This window comes from Notamacropus eugenii, chromosome 7 (genome assembly GCF_028372415.1).
Source record: "Notamacropus eugenii isolate mMacEug1 chromosome 7, mMacEug1.pri_v2, whole genome shotgun sequence".
Taxonomy (NCBI): Eukaryota; Metazoa; Chordata; class Mammalia; order Diprotodontia; family Macropodidae; genus Notamacropus; species Notamacropus eugenii.
The window spans coordinates 118,234,929-118,243,962 of NC_092878.1; the positions used below are offsets into that span (position 1 = coordinate 118,234,929).

The 9,034-nt window shown below is 37.3% G+C and overlaps 1 long non-coding RNA gene across 1 annotated transcript in view; it reads right to left on the bottom strand.

The window, feature by feature from the left end:
• LOC140513671 (uncharacterized) overlaps nucleotides 1-4,911 on the bottom strand; it is a 30,053-nt gene extending 25,142 nt beyond the window's left edge. Inside the window, exon 1 of the long non-coding RNA XR_011970279.1 lies at nucleotides 4,816-4,911. This is a non-coding gene — a long non-coding RNA (uncharacterized lncRNA). The remainder of the gene's footprint in view (nucleotides 1-4,815) is intronic.
• Between the last annotated feature and the right edge of the window lie 4,123 nt (nucleotides 4,912-9,034).

Sequence of the window (9,034 nt, forward strand, 5' to 3'; positions counted from 1 at the left end):
GGATGAGGAAATGCATTGATTAATGGTCAACTCTCTTACATACACTATGGAAAATACTTTTTACATGGACTTATGATTGAAACCATTCCAGCTTGGGAAAGAAGAATTTGGGATCATCTTCATGTCACAATGACAAATCAGAATAGTGAAGAATTAAAAGAATTAGTGAAGGATTAAAAAAAGTAACACAAACAAAATGAAATGTATAGTCCATGGTTATACAGGAACAGGGAAAGCTGAGTATTCTGATATTCTTTTAAAATGCACTGTGTAACACTGGCAGGAGTAGTACCATAGCCCCCAAAGAGCCACCTCAAAGTCAAGAAGGCCTGCATTCAATTCATACCTCTGATATATGCTGACTGTGTGACATGGGCAAGTCAGTTATTTAACCTCAAAGGCCTACAGCAACCACAAGAAGGTATTAGACATCCTATGACTGAGCAATTACTATTGCCTTCAGCTTACTTTTAGTTTTGAAAATTGTTTTCCCTGCCAAAATAAAGTTTTATGTACCATGTTATGTGATACATTGCTTGAATGCTATTGGTTTTTATGCCCAATGAAATTTTATAATTCAGGAAAACTTATGTAAAGAGAAAATAGAGTGATCATCGTAGAAACTTAATATCTCTGTATAAAAACTTTCTCAAAGCAAGTCCAATAGATATAGAAATATAGTTAAATAAAGAAGTTAATTATACCTGCCATTTACATAGGACTTTAAGATTTATAAATATCTCATTTTATTCTCATAAGAATCCTGAGAGGGAGATTCAATTATTATCTCCATTTCACAAGTAAGGAAACTGACATAGAGAAGTCAAGTGACTTGCCTAGGGTCACTCAGGTAGTAAATATCTTCAGTAGGATTAGAATTCAGGACTTCCTAACTCCAGGTCCAGCACTCAAAGTCCAGAAGGTCTGAATTAAGTCTGTGACCATTGCTGTGACTCTGAGCAAGTCACTTAACCTCTTAGGCTCAGTTTCCTCATCTGTAAAAAGGGGATAATAATAATATCTACTTCACATGGCTATTGCAAGGATCAAATGAAATAATGTATATAAAGAACTTGACAAATCTTTGAGTGAAATAAGAATGCTAGATATAATGCTCCAGAATAACCTTTCTGATTAATGACAATACAGATATGGCCAGGGGGAAAATGGTAGTTTCTGCCTCAAAGGAACTTCATTCAAATGGAGGAAGATAGCCTATGAAAGGATGCTGAAAAGCAGTCCCACTTCTGGGAATGACCCCTGGCCAGGTACTTAACATCTTACTGCTCTAAGCCAGTGGTGTCAATCTCAAATAGGAAAGGTGGCCCATACATAAGCATCCCCGGGTCAAAAATTGACTTAGAAAACTACATATTAACATTATCTATGTTCTATTGCATTTTTATTTGTTTTGTAAAGAGTTTCCCAATTACATTTTAATCTGGTTTGGCCCTTTGCCCTAGGCAACTCTCTGAGACTATGAGGTACTGATTTACATTGGTAGAGGGAGCTGACTCATCTAGGTATTTCCTATTCCAATAAAATCACACCTCTAGTTCCTATGATTATTCCCAATTCAATGAATCTTTAAGCAATTATAAAGAAAATACATACTGATATCCCTGACAATCTTAAAGTAATAGTATTGACTTTTAACAATTGGGGAGAGGAATGAGAAAGTAACTATGCCTGGCATTGTAGAGAAAGTCTAGAGACTAAGGAATGGTTCCTGGAAAGGAATGAAGATATGGTTGACTTGGGCAGTTTCAGTAAAAATGGAAGTGCTGAGGAAAACTAATCAAGCAGGGGATGGAACCCTGGGGGCCACAGAAATTTCCAGTGAGAGCAGTGCAGGTGTATAGTGAACTTACAAAGTGAGGAGGCTTCCGTAGCATGATTTAAAACATCAAGAGAGTCGAGTGGAGTCTGGAGGAATAAAAACATGTTTTTGTTGTCATTTTAAAATGGAAGTCCTGTTTGTTTTATATCCACTTAATAGACTGTATACTCCATGAAGAGAAGGGTCGTATTTTATGTTATCTTTGTATCTCTCCAGCAACCCAACACTCAGTAGATTTTACTTTTTATTGATTTTTTAATGACATATATTTTACTAAATGAATGGAGTAGACTATGTCTTTTTTTTAAAAAGTATTTTGAAGAAATTCTTCTGTCCCTTTTGGGAAGTCCCAATGGTCTTTTAATGATTCTTTTGTTTTCCTTTAGAGGTGGTACTAGAGGATAGTGTTAACGAGCATGGCCATTGGCAAAAGTTCACAGGGAGGAAGCATGATTCTTGTGCAAACGATTTTGTTCCCAAGTTTGCTTTTTTACTGTTCTTTCCAGTCTTGGCTATGAAGTAGCTATTGAGTTAGGACTGAGTATCTCCCCTACACTTATTTCTTTAGCTGAGGAACCAGAAGATTACCAGCTGTGGAAGTGTCATAGATATTAGGTTGTTTGTGAAGTAGGAGTGGATAACAGGAGATATATGTTGCTAAACTGACAGAGTGAAAGTGGGATCTACTCTAGAAGTATGAGTCAGCAAAAAGATCAACAGAAATCAAAAAGAAAGTCCAGAGACATGGTCTGGGAACAAGGCAGAAGAATTTCGAAGTGAGAGAGAAGGGTGGTGGTGGTTTGAGTTCTGCCTTAATTTCAAAGTAATATGTAGCACTCAGTTTCTTAGGGGTATGGACCTGCTCTTAAGCCAAATCCACTTTCTAGCTTCCCCTAAATAAGGGGATGTTGGACAGCTCCCTGAAACCCCAGCCTCAGCATTACTACCTGAGGAAATGGTCTCTTAGTGAAAGTGGACAGCTCCTTTCTCTTTCTTCTTTTCGCCATAATCAGCCAGAAAGCCGCTTTGTTAAGCATTGGAGAAACAAATACACACACACACACACACACACACACACACACACAAATGTGAAAATTCTCTCCCTGCCTTCAAGAATCTTACATTCTGATGACAGAAACAGCATATAAATATGTACAAACAAGATATTTGGAAGGTAGATGGAAGGTAATCACAGAAGGAAGAAACTGAGGGCAGGGGAAGAATAGAAATGTCCTTTGGCAGGAAACAGGATTTGAGCCGAGTCCTGAAGGAAGCCAAGGAAACTTCAGATCCTCTACTCTTCCTGCTTCATGTCAGATATTGTCGGGGTCAGGAAGGGTGTTATAGAAAACAGATTCCTAAACTTAATTGCTATTTGTGCTGAAGGCTGACTTTTTGATTTATAAAGATGTGATATAGGGAAGTGAGCAAAGATATGAAATCCAGATCATTGGAGAAGTTTCTCTTAAGAGAACTTTTTTTTAAGAAGCATTGCCAGGTTGGACTGGGGTTAGTCATTACCTTTCTGAAGAAATTTAATTGATGATAGGCAGTAAGTAACTTTATTTTATGTCATCTTTGGCTGGTGATATTGCAAATATATATATATATATAACTTATCCAGTGATTTATGTTTATTAAAGCAATGTCCCAGATGAGGAAGGAACTGTCTGAAGGGCCCATCAAAGTTATAAGGTTCAAGCATCTGTTTCCCTCCCACGCCACCTCAACCATTTGCTGAGAAGTAAGACCATCTGTATTTTCAGGGTGTTCCAGTGACTTCAAGGTGGTGTCAAGGGGAGGGAAGTAGAATGCCAGGAAATTCAAATGTTGTCAGGCTTTGCTAAGTTAAACTGAACTGATCTGAGCCAGAGTATATGTGGGGGGCGGGGGGGAGAAGAGTTGACAGGATGGATTTTCTTTTAAAAGGTTCACCTCTACAAGTGAGTAGACACTACAAGACTGCAATACAACTGTTGTTATTATGATCATGGTGCTGCAGAATGAGTGTTAGACATGAGTGAAAAGACATGAGTTTTAATCTCTACATTAAACTAGCAATATGACTGTGGCTAAGTCATTTAACCTCTCTTAACATCAACTTTCTCATCAATAAAAGGGGTAGGACACTATTATTTCTGCTATGCCTCTTGCTTTCATTGAACTCCTAATCTGATCCTTAATTGTCTTAAATTTAGATTTAAATTGTTTTTCTTATTAGGAAGCATATTTTTTCTTTTTCACTTCTTATCCCCTGACTTAACAGCTAAAAACGAAAAAGAAAAGAAAAACCTCAAACATAATGAATATGCATTGTCAAGGAAAACACATTCCCACATTGGCCATTTCTCAAAAGGTATTCCTTATTCTTCATTTGAAGCTCATCTCTCTTGTCATTAGTAGGCTAATTCCTCTGCAACTGTGGTTTGTCATTGCATTGATAAGAGGTATAAAGTTCTTCAAAGATATATTTTAAATGTAGTTGTGATTTTATAAATTATTCTAGTTATGCTTATTTCACTGCATCAGTTCAGAGATACTTTCCTCTGAAACTGTTCATTTCATAGTTTCTTATTGTGCAATAATATTCCATTCCATTCAAATACCATAATTTGTTTAGCTGTTACCCAGTAGGTGGGTACCTTCCTAGTTTCCTTTTTTTTTTTTTTACTAAAAAATAACCATGCTATAATTATGTTTGTCTATGTGGGTCCTTTTCTTCTTTCACGGATCTTTTTGAGGTATATACTCCATTTTGCCTCTGCTCTGGCTGCTGGTTTCAACTCTACAGAATAAGATTCCCCTCCCAGGATAAGCTCCTTACTTCTAAACTCACCACTAAGATGCTAACTTAAGCCTTGATTGACACCCCCTCCCTCAGTCTCCTTTCCCCTCTGATTGGAGGATTAGAGGGTGAAACTCCTCCTAATGCCTTCCTTTATAGAGAGCAGAAACTGAACTTCAGCCCACTTTACTTTATATCTTCTGCTCCTTCAACTCCATAGAACAAGACAGAACTCATGCAGGGTGCCCCATGCTGTTCATCGTCCACTTTCCTGCCTCCTTCTGGGTGTTATCTTCTCCCATTAGACTGTAAATTCCTTGAGGGCAGGTATTGTCTTTAGTGATGACATCACAAATCCTATTTATGTCATGTGATTGCTGTAAGACCAACACTTGGGAACTTGTATGTGCTATGGAGGCATGCTATATAATGGCACTATTGGAAAGTACAAAGAAGAGTAGGTATGGATTCAGAGGACCTGGGAGAAATTCCACCATTGCCACTTACTATTTATTGCATTTCAGTCAAATCATTTTGCTCTATCAGCTTCTCCAGCCACAGAATGAAGGAAATGACCTAACTGGACTTTAGGATCACTTCTACTTCTAAATTTATGATGATGTGTAAATGGGAGGTGTTACTTTTATCACTTGACACATATTAAATTTATGCTTGCCACCTAGGAAGGATGGATTAGGAATGAAGAAGGGAAATCTGGGTTGGCTGCTTTCCACCAACTGAATCCAGAAAGCAGTGGTGGCTAAGTAAAAGCCTGGAGTAGACCTCTGGGTCAGCATTTTCTAGGTGCTGAGAGAAGAGATAACCGTTCTCTTAAAATGACAACATTGATCCCTTTGGTTTGTTGGTTTCACTTATTTGAACTGTGACAGCTTTGTGCCTGAATATAATTGGTATTTATAGTTGCCCACTGTTTTGGATTACAGGTCTTTAATAAGCCTTTCTCAGTGATCAACCCATTGTTATCTCTGAAGCAGATCTGCAATTATCCACCAATAGCAAAACAAACAAAAACTTATAAGGAAGACACATTTTTAAAGAAGTAATTCTTCTCCCCTCCTCTACCCCTAGACTAGATAACCTTATCTGATTTAGGCTAGAGGAGTAGTGACTGGTGGGCCAGATTTCATCATTCATCGTCACTGGAGCTTTTGACTTGCTACATTTTCAACATGAGCTTGTTCAATGTTCCTTAGACAGGCTGGAGGTCCCGCACTCTTGGGGGTTTACTATATTGTTGTTCATCAGCTAAACCCACCACAATTCAGAATTCATGAGCTCAAGAGATCTACTAGCCTTAGCCTCTTCAGGGTCAGGGACTATAGGCGTGTGCCACCTTGCCTGGCTAAAAAGTAATATTGGCAGGTGAAAGTAATAAATCCAAGAGGAGACAATGTCATTTCATATAAAATTCCTAGAGAAGAGTAATTTATCAAAGCGTTAGTGATTTATATTGAAATGAAGAAAACCAAAAAATTAAGGAGGAGATACTTTTAGTAAAAATAGGTCATCTAATTTTTTGGAATTAAAAGTTTTGTAGGTTAGCGTGCCACCTTTTATTCAAGTGATTATGATGAAATAGTTTTGTGTCCTTAGTTCTTTTCTTAAAACTATTCTTAAAAACCATTCTTAAACCTTTAAAACTATCTTTTCTTAAAACTTTCTTAAAACTAAAAAAACTTAAAATTATGGTGATGAAAAATACCCATCAGTGGAAAGAACGATGCAATTTGAGATATATGAATATCAGCTGTCAAGTCTCTCAATTTCTCTGCCCCTCAGTTGCCTTAGCTGAAAAATGAGGACAATTATTCCTTACCAAATGTCCAAATGATTATTTGACATCCCTGTGATAGATGCTTCTTGGTTAATTGATCCTCTTGTTGTTCAGTCATTTCATTCATGTTCCACTCTTTGTGAGCCGGTTTGGGGTTTTCTTGGCAAAGATACTGGAGTAGTTTGCCATTTCTTTCTCCAGCTCACTTTTCAGATGAGGAAACTGAGGCCAACAGGGTTAAGTGACTTGCTCAGGGTCATATAGCTAATAGGTGCCTGAGACCAGATATGAACTCAGGTCTTCTTGATTTCAGACTCAGTGCTCTATTCCCTGTGCCACCTAGCTGCCCACAGACTATTGATCTAAAACACCTCTGCTTTGAAGGATCAATGATGAAAGGATGCTTTTTTTTCTCCACTTTGACTTTAAAAGTCCTTGCGCTGGTGGTTCAGGAGAACTTAAATAATGCAGTGTGTTGAATGCAGTGAAGGCTTGGAACCAGATAAGCCAGGATTCCACACAGTATTAATGTTGTGAATGTTAGTGCTGTAATTAATAAACAAAAGCTGCTATACCTGCCTAAAGTCATGTAACGAGTTCAGGTTGGAGACATTCTAGTGAGCAAGTTTTCTAGAGTTGCTGGTATTCCTTTCCTGATATCTGTCCAGGTGACTGATTTTCTGGCACTTAACCTTTCTCTGGTTGCCATGTTTTCATTGCTGGTCTGTAGGTTAAGCTATGGATGGAGCACTCCAGAAAAAAGTACAGCAGCTTTCCATTTTTCTCTCCTATCACTTCCTTCCTTGACTCTAAACTCCTAGCCAAAATGACCAAATCAAGAGGATTCTGTGAAAGTTTATTTTGTTTCTTAATTTGCTTGAAATGTGTTTTAAAAATAAAATTCTTTCATAATTGACCTCCAACATTCTTTTTCTTTTCTTTTTTGTGTTTCCAGTGTTTCATGAAGTCTAGTTACTAGAACAAACAGAAACAAACAAACAGTACTCTATCTTATTCCTGGATGTTTCTTTTCTCCCAAACCTTAAATCGAAGAGTGCTGATATTCTTAGTGGCCACTAGGGGGAGTTACATACACACAAAGAGCTCAGCTTTTTAAAAAGTCCCATTTAATGTAGACAGCAAGAAACATTCCAACCTGTAGTAATGATGGAAAGGAAACTGCTAAATATACTTTGGATTGCAAAGGAAGCAGTAATTCAAGTTGGCAAATGTAGGATTCGAGATTTGGAACAATTGTTTTATGTGTTCTTCTCTCCCCCATCCTTTAACCCCTCCCTGTCATAGGCATGGAAGCTAGTGGAAAAGAAATGACTATTTTGTGGAAAAATATGCCTCTCCCCTTCCCTAGTCTTCATTGAATTGAAAAATGTTAAATGTTCACAACAAATATATTTATATAACAATTCTGTGCAATTCTTGAAGAAAATCATATTGTATGAGTACGAGACTTCTTTGCAGATGATTAACCTTTGACCTACCTTATAGGATCATAGATCCAGGGCAGGAAAAGACTTCAGAGGCTATCTAGTCCAATCTTGTCATTTTATAGAGGAAACTCAGGTCCAGAGACATAAAATTATTTGCTCACACAGGTGTTAGAAGGCAGAGTAAGAATTTGAACTGATTCAACTTAGTGCTCTTTCCTTTGCAAGATTCTTCAGTCCTGAACAATATTTCCCAATTTATTTCTTGCTATTTTATGTCTATCTCCTAAAGTCACCAAATATTAAAAAAAAGTGTCGGTTTTAATTGGGAAGATCAATCAAGTTCTATATAGATTTTCTCTAGCTACTCAGCCATTAGAACTAATGCTGCTACAAAAGCTTTGATTACTTTCAGTCTTCATGTGAATCTTTTCATGAACACTGGAATATATGATGACCAAGTGCCTTGTGAAATAATGTTTCTATGCATTTCCTAATGTAGACTGTAAACCTATGTTGCTTACAACTCTCATAATTATACTGGAAATTTACATGAAATTTTTTCTGGTCCCTCCAGCTGCTTGTTTTCCACCCAATTAATTTATGTTTGTTTCATATATAATTATATGTATAAATATTGTCTCAGAAGGTCAGCTATTTGAGCATGAAGTGATTAATTTTTTTTTCTTGGTGTCTCTTGGTGCTTAGCAGAGTACCTGGGGGCATAGCAGATGTTTAATCAATTCTCTACTTTTGTCATGTCCCACTCTTCAAGACCCCATTTGGGGTTTTTATGGAAGAGATACTGGAGTGGTTTGCCATTTCCTTCTGCAGCATATTTTACAGATGAGGATTAAATGACTTGCCCTGACTCACACAGCTAGTAAGTGTCTGATGCCAGTTTTGAACTCAGAAAGATGAGTATTCCTGACTCCTGGTCTGACATTCTACTCCCTGAGCTGCCCCCACTTACATTTTTCAATTTCTCCTAAGCTGTATTTCTAATTTTTCCCTCTCAATTAAAGGTAATTTTCTTCAAATTTGTCAAAAGAATATAGTGAGGACTGTCCAGATCACTTATCACTAAAGACTGAGGTTCTTTTTTTTTGTCTGGTGAATTTGGCATCTCAGTCTACCAAATCTCATGATCTTATTTCTTGGTCCATTTG